The sequence below is a fragment of the Aegilops tauschii genome, chromosome 6 (genome assembly GCF_002575655.3).
Source record: "Aegilops tauschii subsp. strangulata cultivar AL8/78 chromosome 6, Aet v6.0, whole genome shotgun sequence".
NCBI lineage: Eukaryota > Viridiplantae > Streptophyta > Magnoliopsida > Poales > Poaceae > Aegilops > Aegilops tauschii.
Genome location: NC_053040.3, coordinates 265,785,258 through 265,803,864, shown reverse-complemented (window position 1 = coordinate 265,803,864; position 18,607 = coordinate 265,785,258).

Here is an 18,607-nt window from a genome sequence, read left to right as displayed (position 1 = left end):
GAGCATGATCCTACTTTTGCTATTCCTTATGCCAAGTGTTTGACACATACATCTTGGGAACGCTATTACATCAAAGATGGTTATCTTATGAAAGCTAACAAACTATGCAACTCCGAGTCTTCTCTTCGTTTGTTGCTTTTGCAAGAATCTCATGGCGGAGGACTAATGGGACATTTCGGATGTGACAAGACATTTGCTACGCTCTCCAAGTCCTACTTTTGGCCAAAGATGTTTCGCGACATCAACCGTTTCACCAACCGATGCTCTACATGTCGCAAAGCTAAGTCTAAAGCTCAAACTCATGGTCTATATATGCCTCTTCCAATTCCGTACCAACCATGGGAAGATATTAGCATGGATTTTTTCCTTGGTTTTCCTAGAACTAGATATGGAAAGGATTCCGTCTTTGTTGTTGTGGACCGATTCTCTAAAATGGCACATTTCATTCCTTGCAACAAGATATACGATGCTTCACATATTGCCACTCTCTTTTGTAGGAAAATCTTGTGACTTCATGGAGTGCCAAAGACGATTGTCTCGGACCGCGAGGTCAAGTTCTTGAGTTACTTTTGGAAGACCTTATGTGCCAAGCTCGGAATCAAGCTACTATTCTCCACGGCATACCATCCACAAACCGATGGCCAAACGGAGGTGATGAACCGTACACTCTCCACTATACTACGCGTGTTTATAAAGAAGAACATCAAGGAGTGGGAGGAGTGTCTACCTCTCGCCGAGTACGCCTACAACCGTGCAAGATATTCGAATACTGGCAATTCCCCTTTCGAGGTCGTCTACGGCTTCAACCCATTGTCACCATTGGACATTCTACCTCTACCACTACTAGAGCGCACAAACTTGGACACGAGTGCCCGAGTCAACTACCTCAAGAAGATGCATGAAGATACAAGGCACACCATCGAGCGCCAAGTACAACAACTCGCGACCAAGCTCAACGTCAACAAAAAACACATGATATTCAACATTGGAGATCTTCTATGGCTACACCTTCGCAAGGACCGCTTCCCCAACGAACGCAAGTCCAAACTCCTACCACGAGCCGATGGACCCTTCAAGGTGCTTGCACGCTACAACAACAGCGCCTACAAGATCGACATCCCACGCAACAAGTACTCCATCGTCTCATCAAGAGCCAAGAGGACCTATGACACGAGCACGAGCTAGAGCTCTCGAGAACGAGGTGACTTCCTTCCTTAGTGATATCACATATGATCCACTCGAGACATGGCTACTACCTAAGTCTGATATGCTATGCATGATTAGGTGTCAAGAGGACCCTCCCGGACATGCTCATGAAGACGGACAAGCCGCCAAGTGCATGGACGAGGAGAACCAATGGAAGGAGTCAAGTGCAACTCCCAGGACCCGGACATCCGGCCACTGGAAACGTACCAGCGCCAAGGAGCAAGCGGCCAAGCCTACAGGCCCCGGACATCCGGCTCGACAGCCCGGACATCCGCCCCCCGCCCGGAAATCCGCCGGCCATCACAGAATCGTCCAGAAGCTGAACCTTGTCAGCCCGGACATCCGGCCAAAGGCCCGGACATCCGGCCCGTCCCGAGCTCCCGGACATCCGGCCCGTCCCGAGCTCCCGGACATCCGGCCCCTCGCCCGTACATCCGGGCCCCGTCTATCCAGAGAGCATCCAGGCCAGCCACTCCAGCCCGGACATCCGGCCCCTCGCGAAGGCCCGGACATCCGGCCCGTCGCCCGGACATCCGGCCTCCCCTGTCTGCGCACAGTGTAAGGGCCCGTGGCCCGTGTACCCCTTCGCCCACCTAGACTATATATACTCCTCCTCCCCCTCTTTCTAGGGTCAGCATTGGTTTAGCTCATATGTGAGATAGAGCTTTGCTCATCCATTACGGATCTACTCCACGAGAGAGACCGCGGCCCCTCTACAGAGAAGATCACCTTGGATTCAAGACCCCCTCTTGGGTGGCCCCATCAAGACCTCCTCTAGGAGAAGAACCGGTTACCTTTGTATCGTCCTTTGTTGGATTTGGATCTTGTACCTCCTCTCGTGCTTCGAGGATCTAGCACATGTGTGACCTAATCTCGTTGGTTTGAGTGTTTCCTCTTGTGTTTTCCCTTGTGTTTTCCCGTGTGTTCTTCGTGTTCTTAGTTGGGATCCGCTCCTTTCATGAAAGATCGGCCGTATAGGGTTCGACCCTACATCATCGTTCATCCATGGAGATGAGCCGGACCGCCCTGGTCACCTGCGACCTCGGGTCGCCTCTGCGTTGTCCTCACCGCTCGCTGGTGAGCTCCTTTGCGCCGCCTCCGGCCCCTTTCTTTCCCTCGCGTCCCGCCTCTGCTGAATTCTCCGCCTTGCCATCGTTTTGCTGCAGGAGCCGAGGCCGTTTCCTCTTCAGTTCGTCGCGCTGCCTCGAGCTTTCCCTGCCCTGGATCCAGCCGCCCCTGCTTCCCGTCGCGCCTCCCCGCCTTGGATTCGGTCGTCCCTGCGACGTCCCTGCCGCCAAGTCCACGCCATGGCCTCTGCATGTTCTGCATCGAGCAGGTGCTCTCCTGCTCGTCCCGCTCGAGGCTCTGCTCGTTGACCCAGCCGTTAGTTGACCCCGTCTCCTCTGCTCGCCCGCGTGGGCCTCCCCAGCTGTAGCCCAGCCTCTCCTCTAGCCAGCCTGATGGCCCATGGTGAGCTGCCCCCCAGTGCCTGTTCCTGTTAGGCCCGCGACTGGATTCGGCCCAGTGTAGTATTTTCCCCTGTTGCGAATTTAGCTATTTATTCAGAGGCTGCCAGTTTTACAAAAAACCCCTTGCACTTCATGCATTTAATATCTCACAAACCGTGCATCGGTTTAAAATGTTTTAAACGTGTAAAATGCTTAGAATTTCATCTAGTTTCATAATATGCCACTTTCATTTATGATTAAAATGTTGTTTGATTAAATTTTCTCAAATGCCATGTTAAAATGATTTATTTCATAACTAAATAACCGTAGCTCCGAATTTAATAATCTATATATGTAAATGGGGTGAAAAAATGCATAGATCAACATGGTGGCATTACTTTGCATGTTTAACAACTCTAAAATATGGTTTAGGGCAGAACAGTACAAAATTCATAATATGCATATGAGGATTTTCCGGAATTGTTGTTTGTTGTTTCCGGCCTCATTTAAACTTGCCTAAATAGTTAGTTTTATTATGCTTCACCTATTGCCATTTTAACCAACATTTAACATTGTTGAGTACATAAACAAGAGTGAACTAAATAATCGAATGTGGTGTTTCGTCAATATGCAACTCGTTGCATATTGAGCTCCACTTAACTTGTAGTGTTGTTTGTGCACTTTGCCATGCCTTGCCTCATTAAACCGGACATGAAACATACTTGGTTGTGCATCATGCCATGCTTATGCTTGTTGGTTTACCATGTTGTTTGCTTCTTTCCGGTTGTGCTATTTCTCGATAGTTCTCGGTATCGTTGCGGTTGTGAGGATCCGTTCGACTACATTGGTCCGTCTACTTCATGGACTCGGTCTTCTTCCTAGTGGGATTTCAGGCAAGATGACCATTACCCTCGATATCACTTCTATCTTTGCTTGCTAGTTGTTTGCTCTATCGCTATGTCGTGCTACCTACCACTTGTTTATCATGCCTCTCATATTGCCATGTCAAGCCTCTAACCCACCTTCCTAGCAAACCGTTGTTTGGCTATGTTACCGCTTTTGCTCAGCCCCTCTTATAGCGTTCTTAGTTGCAGGTGAAGTTGAAGATTGCTCCATGTTGGAACATGAACATGTTGGGATATCACAATATCTCTTATTTTACTTAATGCATCTATATACTTGGCAAAGGGTGGAAGGCTTGGCCTTTTGCTCGGTGTTTTGTTCCACTCTTGCCTCCCTAGTTTCCGTCATACCGGTGTTATGTTCCTTGATTTTGCGTTCCTTAGTTGACAGTTCGCTTTGAATAAAACTCCTCCAGCAAGGCCCAACCTTGGTATTACATTTGCCTAACAACCTATAACTTTCCCCTGGGGTTGCAAACCCGAGGGTCATCTTTATTTTAACCCCCCGGGCCAGTACTCCTCTGAGTGTTGGTCCAACCTAGAGCCACTTGCAGTGCCACCCCTTCAACTGAGGTCTTCGGTTGCTGTAGGTAGTGTTCATCCGGTGTGCCCTGAGAACGAGATATGTGCAGCTCCTATCGGGATTTGTTGGCACATTCGGGCGGTCCTGCTGGTCTTGTTTTACCATTGTCGAAATGTCTTGTAACCGGGACTTCGAGACTGATCGGGTCTTTTCGGGAGAAGGATTATCCTTCGTTGATCGTGAGAGCTTGTGATGGGCTAAGTTGGGACACCCTTGCGGGGTATAAACTTTCGAGAGCCGTGCCCGCGGTTATGTGGCAGATGAGAATTTGTTAATATCCGGTTGTAGAGAACTTGACACTTGACTAAATTAAAATGCATCAACCGCGTGTGTAGCCGTGATGGTCTCTTTTCGGCGGAGTCCGGGAAGTGTACACGGTTTGGGTTATGTTTGATTGTAAGTAGTTCAGGATCACTTCTTGATCACTTCTAGCTTCACGTCCGTTGCCTAGTTTCTCTTCTTAATCTTGTACTCGTATTTTAGCAACCATATTTGCTTAGCGCTTGCTGCAACCCCACCTCATTACCACATCCTATCCATAAGCTTAAATAGTCTTGATCTCGCGGGTTTTGAGATTGCCGAGTCCTCGTGACTCACAGATACTACCAAAACAGTTGCAGGTGCCGATGATACCAGTGCAGGTGATGCTACCGAACTGAAGTGGGAGTTCGACGAGGACCTTGGTCGTTATTATGTTTTGTTTCCCGATGATCAGTAGTGGAGCCCAGTTGGGACGATCAGGGATCTAGCGTTTGTGGTTTATCTTCTTTTCTTTTGGAATTGTCCGTAGTCGGACTATGTGTGTACCCTGAATGACGTATGAATTATATGTTCATTGTGTGAAGTGGCGATTGTAAGCCAACTCTATTTATCCCTTTCTTGTTCATTACATGGGATTGTGTGAAGATGGCCCTTCTTGCAACAATACCAAAATGCGGTTATGCCTCTAAGTCGTGCCTCGACACGTGGGAGATATAGCCGCATCTTGGGCGTTACACATTACCTGCTTCAAGTGCAGGAAAACCGGACACTACGCCACCGAATGTACCGAGGCGAAGAATGGGAATGGCAATGGAAGCTCTGGGAAGAAGCCCAACCCTTTCACCAGAGGTCAGGTGAATCACATCATTGTGGAGGAAATTGACGAGCAGCCTGGCGCAGTTTTTGATTAATGCATTTACATCCCTTGTTCTTTTTGACACTGGAGCATCACTCATTCATATCAAGGAGATTTTTGGACAAGTTTAAGTTGCCGACCATAGCCCTTAAGTCACCTATGTTAGTAAGTTCCCCAGGAGCAGAGATTATCGCTAGTCGGGGATGTTTTCAGTTGCCGTTGACCATAGGTAGATATGTTTTTCCCACATACCTCATTATCCTAGAATCACAAGGATTGGACGTGATCCTAGGTATGGATTGGCTATCCAAGTACGAGGGAAACATCAATTGTGCTAGTAAGTCGATTTTGCTCACCACCCTAGAGGGAAAATGGATCATGTGTTGAGGCATGCGCCAAGGAGGACTCAAGTGAATTCTCTTTAGGGAGTTGTTCAGGAGGAAGTACCAGTTGTGAAGGATTACCCCGATATGATTCTGAAGGAATTACTAGGCATGCCACCAGACCGAGACATAGAGTTTTTAATCGAGTTGTTGCGAGGCACCAGACCAATATCCAAGAGACCGTATCGGATGCCTGCAAATGATCTAGAGGAAATTAAGAAGCAGATTAAGAAATTATTGGAGAAAAGTTATATTTGACCGAGTTCATCACCTTGGGGAGCCCTATGCTTCTAGTTGATAAGAAGGATGGATCTTTGAGAATGGTTGTAGATTATCGTGCGTTGAATGAGGTGACATGAAGAACAAATATCCTCTGCCGATGATCAATGATTTTTTTGACTAGCTGCAGGGAGCCAGAGTTTTCTCCAAGATCGATCTTCGATCAGGATAGCACCAGCTGAAGATCCGAGGGCAGGACATACCTAAGACAGCTTTTACCATGTGGTATGGGCTTTATGAGTATATGGTCATGTCTTTCGGGTTGACTAATGCCCCTGCCTATTTTATGAGTATGATGAATAAGATATTCTTGGAGTTCTTGGATAAGTTTGTCGTGGTGTTCATTGATGATATATTGTTTTAGTCGAAGAATGAAGAAGAACACAAGGAACATTTGCGCTTGGTTCTCGAGAAGCTCACGGAACATCAGCTATACGCCAAGTTAAGCTAATGCGAGTTTTGGTTGAAGGAAGTCGGATTTATCGGACATGTTATATTAGGAGAAGGTATAGCGATAGACCCTTCCATGGCTGAATCCGTCACGAAATGGAAGGCACCCACCTTAGTCGGAGAGATACGCAGTTTCCTTGGACTCGCATGATATTATCAGAGGTTTGTTGAGAATTTCTCCAAGATCACAAAGCCTATGACAGAGTTATTAAAGAAAGACACCAAGTTTAATTGGACCGAGGATTGTGAGGCCAGTTCTCAGGAGTTGAAGAAATGTTTGGTTACAGCCCCAGTGCTAATTCTTTCGAATATACGCAAGGATTTCCATGTATATTGTGACGCTTCTTGTCCGGGACTTGGAGGCATTCTTATGCAAGAAGGAGAAGTTGTTTCGTATACCTCACGCCAGCTTTGACCTCATGAGTTGAATTATGCCACACATGATTTGAAGTTAGCAGCCATAGTGCATGCGCTCAAGACCTAGAGGCATTTTCTTATTGGAAATTGTTGTGATATTTACACGGATCACAAGAGTTTGAAGTACATCTTCACGCAGAAGGAGTTGAACCTCAGGCAGAGGAGATGGTTGGAGCTCAAAAAGAATTATGACATGAGACTGCATTACCACCCAGGAAAGGCCAATGTCATGGCAGATGCTTTGAGCCGCAAGAGTCATGTTAATACTCTCACCATCAGAGGATTACCCTAGGAATTAGCCGATGATCTTAGAGATCTTCGATTGGAGATAGTTCCGAGAGGTTTTATTGCAGCACTGGAAATTCAGTTCACTTTGTTGGGAAAAATCCGAGAAGCCCAGAAGTCAGAGAAAGGCATTGCACAGATAAAGGAAAAATGAACCAAGGAAAGGCAGCAGGATTTCATGAGGATGAACAATGAAGCTTATGGTTTGAGCAGCGTATTTACGTCCCAAATGACCCAGAGATCAGGAAGCCAATTCTTCAGGAGGCTCATGATTTGCCTTACTCTATACACCCAGGCAACACCAAGATGTATTTGGACTTGAATGAAAATTTTCGGTGGACAGGTTTGAAGAAGGATATTGCCGAGTATGTAGAAGTATGTGATGTTTGTCACAGAGTTAAAGCAGAGCATCAAAAACCAGCAGGACTACTTCAGCATTTGCCGACACCCGATTAGAAATGGGATAAGCTTGGCATGGAGTTCATCACGGGATTGCCCCGGACTCGTTCAGGTTGTGACTCCATCTGGGTTGTAGTTGATCGCTTGACAAAGGTAGCTCACTTCATCCCCGTTAAAACCATGTATACGAGTGCTAAGTTGGCCAAGATATACATGAACATGATTGTATGTCTGCATGGAGTTCCAAGGACCATCGTATCAGATAGAGGAACACAATTAACCTCGAAGTTTTGAAATCAATTACACGAAACTTTGGGTACCAGGCTAGAGTTCAGTACAACCTTTCATCCGCAAACAGATGGGCAGACCGAGAGAGTCAATCAGATTCTGGAGGACATGTTGAGAGCTTGTGCGCAGTTGGGATGATAATTTACCTTACGCAGAGTTCTCATATAACAACAACTATCAAGCTAGTTTGAAGATGGCCCCTTTCGAAGCTTTGTACGGAAGGAGGTGCAGGACACCATTGATGTGGGAAGAAGTTGGAGACCGTAAATTGCTCGGACCAGACTTAATAAGAGATTCAGAGGAGAAGGTCAAGTTGATCCGTGATATACTCAAGATAGCCCCAAGCAGAAGAGTTATGCCGATACTAAAAGCAAGGAGGTAACCTATGAGGTCGGAGACAGATCATATCTTCGTGTGTCTCAACTTCGAGGAGTTAAACGATTTGGAGTCAAAGGAAAGTTAGCATCACAGTTTGTGGGGACATACAGAGTATTGGAACGCATGGGTGAAGTTGCCTACAAGTTGGAATTACCCAAAGGTTTGTCAGGAGTTCATGATGTGTTTCACGTTTCCCAGTTGAAGAAGTGCCATGCGGAAATGGCCGATATTCCTCTGACAGATATAGTGCCTCTGGAAGCGATTTAGTTGGAGAGTGACCTAACTTATGCGGATAAACCCATCAAGATTCTCGAGTTTGCCAACCGAGTTACCCGCAACAAGGTCATCAAGTTCAGCAAGGTTCAGTGGAGTCACCATACCGAGGAGGAAGCCACCCGAGAACGAGAAGAAGACCTCCGACAGGACCACCCACACCTTTTTGCTGGCCAACTCGAATCTCGAGGGGAAGATTCATCTTAAGGGGGGTAGGTTTGTAACATCCCAATTTTCAATTTGGATGTTTATAAATAGATCATTCATATGGATCCATGATTTATGCATTTTTGCCTCCATTTTTTTAGTTTAATTTTGGTCCAAGGAACTTTGAGCAACTCAAGGACCAAAAGAGAGAGTTGGAAGTTTCCCTAAAACCATTTTTGAAATTTCAAAATTTGAAATTTGGACAGTTTCACCAAAAATTCACTTCCATTATTTCAAAATAAAATAAAGAGAGAAGATAAAAGGACTTCTTCAAAAATAGAGGGAAATATTGGAAGTTGAATTTGAAATCAAAATATATTTATTGGGTTTTATTTGCAAATTATTTTGATGCAAATTTTATTAGCATAGCAAAAGTTTATTTTCTAAATTTACATTCTAGGCCGGATAAAAGTCCACGAGGTCCTATATAAGACCATATAACTATGCGAATTTTCTGGGAATTTGAGAATTTTTATTTTCATTTTTTGGGTGTTTTACTGTTCTAAAAAAAATAAAAAAAAATCTGCCCGCACCCGGTGAGGCCTACCGGCCCAGCCAGTCACAGGCTAGCGAGGCCATGGCCCAGCCGCAGCGCCAGGGCAGCCAGCGGCCAGCGCAGGCAGCAATGAGGCAGCGCCCACATGCATAAAAAAAGGCCGATCCCCACGCCCGACTCCCCTCCTTTGCTCTCTGTCCCTCACGTAACCCTCCCCCCTCGTTGACTTCCCACTTGGCACATGGGCCCCACCTCTCCTTTCTTCTTCTCCATAAAGAACAGAACTCCACGCGTTCACGCTCCGGACGATGCTCCGCGTCCAATTTCTTTGGAAACCCTATCCGCCGTTACGCCATCGCGCTATGTTACGCGTCCGCCTCCGCGCCGGGTCTCCAAGCGCTGGGTTACCAAACCAAAGTTGCCGCACCTCGGGTTAAGACGCCGCGAGGGGTGACATGGTTTGGTCAACACAACCCGGAGTGCACGCCTGTTTCTTGAGCCGTCCTGCTCCGCCTCTGTCATTACTAAGCTTTAGGCCGCTGCCGAGCCACGAGGGTCGCCAAGCCCCTCGCTGGCTCCGGCTCCTGTACGCCGCCGTATGTGACCTGGCGGACCATCAAATCTGAAAAGAAATCAATTTATGTTGTTGCACCGTTCTACGAAGCACCCGCCGAGACCGTCTAGAGTTTCGAGGAGAGGTGATCCGCAATCTGCTAGTGCCGCCCTGGCATATGTACGCAGGGTCACGAGCACGCCTGCAAAGTGCTAGTGGTGTGCATCGGCTCAGGTGCTAATACCTGAGTACTGATCGCTTTTGGAATAATGGATCTGTGTGGAGTACAAATCAAATCCAAAGTGCTACCAATAGTATTCCAATAGCACGTGACGAAGGTTTTCTGCTTGAGTATTACTTCAACAACTTCTACAAACGCTGCCTGACTGGCCGAAAGGAAAAACAGATCAAGTGCAGCGTACATGGGGAATCCGGCAGTGTCGCTACCCTGTTGACTCATGTCAGCTAGCCTTCAAGTCACCAGTCCGCTGCTGCCGACCGGCCACTGCTGTGGCTCGCCGCATTGTCAACCCGCCGTCTGCCTCTGTTGATGCCTCTGGGCCGCCCCTGATGATGTGGAACTGAGCCAGTGCCTCGGCCACGCTGCTCTTGCACCTCCACGTGAAGACTCAATCATCAAAACAATCCCTGGTTATTTCGACTACAGATCATCAATTATTTCAACTGAGCCACCTCCAAGTTGACCCAGAGCCGCGCCTCGAGTTGTCCCTCTGCTGCTCGCCTCCATCTCTACTGAAGTGTCGACAAGATTAAAGCCGCCCGGACCGTTGTTGTCTCGCCTCCTCAGCCGCGGTGGCGTCAGGCCCACTTTACCCCGGTTTCAAGCCGCGCCCGTTGCTACCCGTGAGTCGCCGCCGGGTCTCCACTGCGACCTCAAACCACCTCCACTGACTGCCTAAGCCACCGTCCGCCTCTGCAAGCGAGCTGCCAGATGCTTTTGAGCCGCCGGTTTCAAGTCGCCATCACCGGCATGTCTCCGTTCCGCCTTGACCCGCCGGCCGCCTTTGCTGCTGTGGCCACGGGCTCGCCTCGAGCCGCCTCGCCATGAGTCGCCGCTCCCTGCTGATGCAGCCTTGAGTTGCCTGCCGCCGGGTTCCGCCCCTACTGATATGCGAAGCTGGCTTTGCCCCGCGTCATGCCGCCTCGTGCTGAGCCGCCGTGCCTGATTCAGAATTGCCTCCGAGCTATCTCTACGCGTCGATAACCCGCCTCGGGGTCACTTGATTTCCGTTGAGCCGTCGTCGCCCCCAAAGTGACTCGCCCTGCCGCGGCCGACCTCGAGTCGTCGCCCCGCGGCCACGACCGTGGCCGACCCGCATCGTCTTTGTCGCAAGCCGCCATGGTCCTATCTGTGAGCCGCCTCGGCCGCCCCGCGAGCCCGCGGTCGGCTCAGCACGGCCCCACGCCGGTTGCTCCCGTACACTCGCCCACCGGTTAGAAGAAATCAAGTAGCCGGGCGCTGGACATACTACCAGAAGCATTAATGCAAAATTTCCAGTATGAGTAAGCTAAAAAAAATTCAGCATGACCCAGAGGATCCCTTCTGAGCCGCCCGGTGCAGTGCTTTAAGCCGCCACCTCTGTCATCATTACCCTACGGCTGATAATTTTCGATAAAACATATCAGGTGAAATCCATCCTATCAAGTTTTATTGATATATTTTATTTTCTTTGAGAACAATTACTCTCGTAAATTTCTTATGCAGAACAATTTATCATTACAAAGGCGACCATCAAGCTATGGCCCTTGCCTACACCTGCTGGATTAATGGAGAGGGTCATTTATAACCCGTTGAGATTCAACATATTCCAGTAATCCGTTGTTCAACTATATGCCGGTTCATATCACCGTCAAATATGAAGAGTCTCAAGCCAACAGCTCTAGTCGCCTTAATACTCGGGGGCTACAATGATATGACTCAGCAAATCTTGCCAGTTTCAGCAAAATTAAGAACCTCGGGCCATTGGAGGGAAGATAACCCGGTCCTGGAGGCTACTGCTATATTGATGAAAATTTAAAGGCTGTCAGAAAGTTTCCGGCTTCAAATGAAGGATTCCGGTTTAAAATCCGGTTCAAGAGACATCTCTCTCCCATAAAGCTTTGAAGCTCTCAATATCCGGTTTAAAGTCCCGGTTTAAAAGAATTAATCTCTCGCAAGTTCGAGTTCTCAGAAAAATTACAGGGACCAAAGAGAGTTGGATGCACAACACAACTCAAACATAGGTACCCGGCAAGCACAGCTCACGAATATGTCACTTGGGGGCTTCCTGTTCAAACATAGGTGTATTCACCAAAGAGAACATAGTGTTACTACCCTCTTGACTGGGTTATCTTGTTCAAACATAGGTGTATTCACCAAAGAGGACATAACCCTTCCGGGTTATCCTGCCTGTATGCCAGATGCTTCTCCATCAGGTAATCCTGATTGACCCGCCGAACTCTTAACAATCAATCTTTTAAACAAGACCCTGAACTCGTTAAGGTTAAAACGCCGGTTTGTCATGTGAGGGTACGGCTTACAGAAAGCAAGGAGAAGCTCAGGCTGATAAGCTGCCTTCCTTGAAGCTTGGTTAAGCCGGCCTATTTTGCACGATGCTGCTCTGACCCTGCCATACTCTCGATAAGTCAATCTTTTAAAGACCCTGAACTTATCCAGGTTAAAATGTCGATTGGGTCATGTGAGAGCCGGCTCACAGAAAGCACGGATACTCCAGCGGCTATCATGCTAGTTTCATTGAACAAGATATTTTGGCTTAGCAGCCTATGAAAGCCTCGTATTTTTTTGGGTTTTTTATCTGGATTTGTATCACCTCTTTTTCTTACCATATGGTTTTTAACAAGTCGGGCCAAGCAGCCCTGATTATGTCTCATATTTGGGATATTACCCCCTACCCTGGTTACGGACTTCTATGGTCACCAGCGGACTTATACTGGGCATCATGACCCGCCCTGCGGTAAACCGCCAGGGCATTTATGATCTGTTTGTGTGCATGAATTGGTTTTCAAACCGGGTTATATTACTCAAATCTTTAATAGCCAACATGGCTGGATTTTTATGGTTTTCAATAACCAATATGATGATTGAGGTTTTCAAAGTCGCTTCAGCGCAATGGCTATTATTTTATCAATGGATATGAGATTTATTCTACAATGGAGGGAATAGTCCCGAGTCGCTGCAGGCTTACAACCCGGCACTTGGGGGCTACATTATTCAAGTTGAGATTACATCAAATATACAAGTCCCATGTCACTGCCAGCATGCACCATGGCACTTGGGGGCTAATGCAAAGTCATTTTTACTTGCCTTATTGAAGATCTGACTCATCACATCATAATGAGCCGGCCCTTGGGGGCTACCAATTGCTCATGTCAAAAATTCAAGGCACACAAGTCTTAATCCATTATATTGAAAGGTCCACTACTCAGTTGGTAAAGTACAAAGCTCTTTCGAGCCCCATGGTGAGGGTTACATCATATGATATTATTTTCAATGAAGTATATATAAAGTCCCAGCTCAGTATTATCTTACTAAGCTGGCCCTTGGGGGCTACACGTTGCTGCTCGAATCTACATGATCATACATACAAAGTTCCTGCTCATTATTGCATAATGACCCGGCCCTTGGGGGCTACACTGGTTGAAGTTTTTATGAGCACAAGGCAATTACAACTCCCAGGTTGCTGCAAGCATGACAACCCGGTACTTGGGGGCTACATATGTGGAATATTCAGTTTTGACTAGTGATTGAGATGAACAACCTGGATTTCTTCAAGGTTGCAACATTTATATTGAAGCAAGTCTTAAGCTGTTGCTACGCTCCCTTCTTAAGACTGGGGGGCTACAAGTGATATGCATATATGGGAGGTATATTTTCAAGCTTGATGTTAAGTGTTTCAAGGCCAATATTTTTGTTAAGCATTGGGAGCTGAGTCAAAATTATTCTTCACAATTTTTCTCTGTGAGAAACCAACGTCAGCAAATTGATTATGAAGCTGGCCTATTGACCCGGATTTTCTAGAAGAAGGAAATGCCAAGGAATTAAGGATGACCAGGTGCCGGCTTACAAGAATTCTTAACTCGGAGCACAATCTGTCAAATTTGTTCTTGTGTTTGTTTTACAGGATCAGTTTAACATGGATAAATCCAAACTAAACTAGGGGCTAATGTCGGGCAGATACCCCGTGGTATGACCCGGCCGGAGTTATGACCCAGCTGGGACTTGATATTTCATTGGTAAGCTGGCAGACATTGGTAAGCCGGCAGACAGATTATAAGCCAGATTGTAAGCCGACAGATTATAAGCCAGATTGTAAGCCGACAGATTGTAAAGCAGATTATCAGTCAGATTGTAAGCCGGCTGACAGTTATAAGCCAGATGGTAAGCCGGCGGACAGATTATAAGCCAGATTATAAGTCAGATTGTAAGCCAGATGGTAAGTCGACAGATACTGGTAAGCCGGCAGATAGTCATAACCCGACAGATAGAGTTGCCTGGGGTTAATAAGCCCGAGATATTAAGAAGTCCAAGACGTTAAGAAGCCCATGAAGAGAAGCCTGAGATGAGAAGTCAGAATAGTTTAATTCTTAATCCGACTAGGACTGTACATGTAACCCGCGCCTTCAACTTATATAAGGAGGGGGAGGGCACCCCAAGAGGGACAAGTAAGAAGCTCAATAATCGTTAAGGCTAGACACAACTAGGAGAGCCGGTTTATGGCGACTCCCTCGTGATGATAGTGAGACCTAGCCACAAACAGCATGTAGGGTTGTTACCGGATGATGTTTCCCTTGGCCCGAAGCTGTTTAAACCCTTGTCTTGTGTTGTGTCTCTCGATTCCAATCAAAACCCCTCTCAAGCTACCACATAGATGCGTTGGCCTCACGACGAAGTCCTCACACTAGGACATCTGCTGTGACAACTCCACGACACTAGTCGACCCCATCCCCAAGCATCATGTCCTATAAATAGCCAGGACCTTTCTCTCCCGGTTCCCCTCGAAACCCCCTCTCCAAGTCCACCTCTACAACACGTACTCGTCGTTCTAATCTGACGGCAGAAGCTGTAGTTCATCGCCGGATTCCGACGCCAGTGAGCCATCTCTTCTGCTTCTCCTTTTGTATGTCGACTTCCCTCGACCCTTACAACCGTTTTGACAAGGCCTTGCTTTCCCTCTCCATCTATGGCAGCCATACCAACCTTGTTGTCTTCGCTGGAGCACCCGGAGCACCGAGCTTTGCCGCTTCGTTCCGTCGCCAACCATCTGTGACTCCACCACCGGACGAGCCACTCTCCGCGACATCCTCTAGACACCTCCGCCGCCGCACACGACCACCGGAGCCGCCTCCCACCAGACCAGAGCCGCCCCCAACAGCTCGTCCTTCTCTGTAAATACGAGCGATATGTTCGTTCAGTTAAAAAAATGTTTTTGGCTTTTTATTTATCTAGATCGGTTTTTCTTCGGTTTGGTTTGAACCGGACGCTCAGTTTTGTTAATAAGCCATTGCCATCGAAACCTTTAGTTGGCAAACGTCCACCCTAAAACCCGTAGCAAACACCCGTGGAGCCAATTAGAGAGCGCCACTTGTATCTGGCCAAAATATGTTTTTTTTGAGAAACCACTGCAGAACTTGGTTCCACAGCCTTACTTTATTGAAAGAAAGAAAACATATATACAAATGTACAAAGTCCTAGAGGGACTAAAGATAATAAGATCTACCTTACCTACTTTACAAAAACATTAGAGGTAACAGATAGAAAAACATCTCAAGGAGGTAAGAAAGCAATCCATCTAAACAGCTCATCTCTAAATTTTGGCTTGATCCTGTGTGTCATCAGAGTGATATCTTGGATGAAATTAGATCTCCATCTATTGAAAGATGGTCTTTCATTTCTGAAAACCTTTCCATTTATGATTGTCCAAATATTCCAGCAAGCTATGAATACCACCTACGTAAAGAAAGGCTTAGCAAAATCTCTCCTAGCCTGAATCACAGTCTGAACCTGATCCTCTCCTGGAGGCCAATATATTTGCAAAAAATTCCATATTCTGTGGCTGAATATGCAATTAAAAAAGAGATGATCTCTATCCTATCGATTATTTACTGGACAGAGGACACAAGCAGGGGAGTCAGAGACATTCCAATGCCCATGCAGTAACATATCCTGAGTGTTGAGTCTGTCCATGATCATCATCCAGGAGAAAACCTTGATTTTCATTGTGCAGGAAGAAGCCCAAATCCATTTCAACAGGGGGTTAGGGATGATATTTCTGTGGACATATTGATAGTAGCTCTTGGCTACATATTGCTTGCCATTTTGTTTGAGCACCCAATAGTCTAGCTCAGCTTCATGACACTGCATGGACTGCACCAACTGGTGTACCTGGAGAAGTTCCTGGTGTGCCTGCTGAGACAATGGAAGATGAAAAAGAGTCTCCCACTGTTGGCAATCTTTAAAGTCCTTTACTGTAGCCCAAGTGTCAATAGCAAAGGAAAATAATCTTGCAAATCTTTGCTTCAGAGGGACCACTGAATTGTCCAATTGCCAATTATCATCCCAGAACAGCACAGTATCACCTTGGTTCACCTGAACATATGTAAACTCTCTGAACTTATCCATCAATTTGCAAACATCCCTCCACCAGAAAGAACCACATTCTGTAGTAGCTTGTGGAACTCTTTCATGGTAATAAGTATTCCATATGAGATTCACCCAGGGCACATCATGCTTATTGAAAAATTTATTTAAATGCTTCATAAGCAATGCATCATTTTGAATACCTAAATTCATAATGCCCAACCCCCCCCCTTATTTTTAGGCTTGCACACCAGATCCCAGGCTGAAGGGCTGGAGCCTTGTCATTTCCATTTCTTCTCCATAAACACTGCCTTTGAATTCTCTGTAACTGCTTTAAAATCCGAGGGGGAAGTTCCAAACTGCAGAGGAAGAAGATAGGTAGAGCAGATATAGCAGAGTTTAAGTATTACAATCTTCCACCCTGAGCAAGAAAGATGGAACTAGCAGACATTTTGTTCTCCATACTATCAACCACAGGAATTAGATCCATGATTCTGAGTCTCATCACCCCCACATGCAGGCCAAGATATGTGAAGGGTAGAGATCCAACCTTACAACCAAAAGAGGCAGCCAGCCTGGCCAATTCCACCTCATCCACATTGATGGGAAGCATGGAGGACTTGTGATAGTTTATGTGCAGCCTAGTGGACTGAGAAAACTTGAGCAACATCCCTTTAAGAGCCAACAACTGGTCCTCCTCAGCAGGTAAAATGATCAAGGTGTCATCAGCATATTGCACAATAGGATAATCAAGGTCACGGTTGGGTATTGGCAGCTTTAAACTTCCTTTGTGCAGCAAATCATTAACAGCAGATTCCAAAATACCAACAGCCAGAACAAACAGTAAAGTGGAAAGAGGATAACCCTATCTGATCCCCTTTTTACAAGCAAAGTGTTTCCCAGGTACTCCATTCAGGAGAACTGAAGAAGTACTAGTGGATAGGAATTGTTTGACCCAAAGTATCCATTTCTAAGGGAAGCCCTTTAGTCTTAGGATTTGAAACATAGCCTCATGCTCAATTGAATCAAATGCCTTTTCAAAACCCAATTTGAGGATAACAATTTCCTTTTGGACTGGTGACATTGATGCAGATATTCCAAAGTCCAAGCTACACAATCTTGGATGGTCCTTGATTTGATAAAGCCATATTGATTTTTGTGTATGCATCTCATAATCTCCAACTGAAATCTATCAGCAGCCATCTTAGAAATGAATTTCAGTCCCATACTAGTCAGAGATATAGGTCCAAAATCATTAACAGTCTCAGGGACAGCCACCTTTGGTATGAGAGTTATGTAAGATTCATTAATCTTCTCCAAATTAGTTGTCCCCTCATGAAAAGCCTTGGCTAACTCGTAGAAATCCTGACAGATGATTGGCCAACACTTCTTGAAGAAAAGACCATTAAAACCATCAGGGCCAGGTGCCCTATCAATAGGCATCCTCTTCACAGTTTAGTCCATTTCCTCCTCAAATGGCCTGACCAAAGTATCAAGTCCCTCAACTGGTTTTATCAAAGATGCAAAATCCAATGACATATTAATTCCTGTGGCAGTTCCCATTCTGTTCTTAAAAGCAGACCAAAAAGCCCCTACAATCAAAAGATAATCATTGGTGATAGTTCCATCCTCTAATCTCAGAGAGGCCACTGAATTCCTCCTATATCTCTCTGTAGCCATAGCAGGAAAGAATTTAGTGTTTTCCTCCCAGACTTTTATTGACCTGATAGTGCATCTTTTCCTCCAATACAGATATTGAACATGTAGCAATTTCTCCATATGCAACTTAACAATCTTTCTGAAGTTAAACTCAGGTCTGAATAAAGGTCTTAACTCCTCAAGCTCATCCAGTAATAAAATGACCCTAGAGCACTTCTGAATTAAAATTTTCATTTTGGAGAGGCCCGTCTGCCATTTCTTGAGATCTTGCCTTAGGGTCTTGAGCTTATCTGCAATAACAGCTATGATGTGTGTCTTGCGAGAACGTTTATTCCAAGACTTCTGCACACACTCCATAAAACCATCTAGTTGCACCCAATAATTCTCAAAGCAAAATAAATTACATTTGGGTATATTGGTGCTTATGATTACTACACATGGTACATGATCATATGCAGTTTTAGCCAAAGGAAGAACTTCTGTTGTAGGGTATAAGCAGGTCCAAGTTGCAGTGGTAAAGAACCAATCAAGTTGTTCAAGAAGAGGAGTGTCTTGCATATTTGACCAGGTAAATTTTCTTCCCTTAATTGGAAGCTCAATCAGCCCCAAGTGACCAATAATGTCATTAAAAATGAACATATCATTGGGATCCCCCAGGCATATTTCTGTTTGTGGTATATCTGACA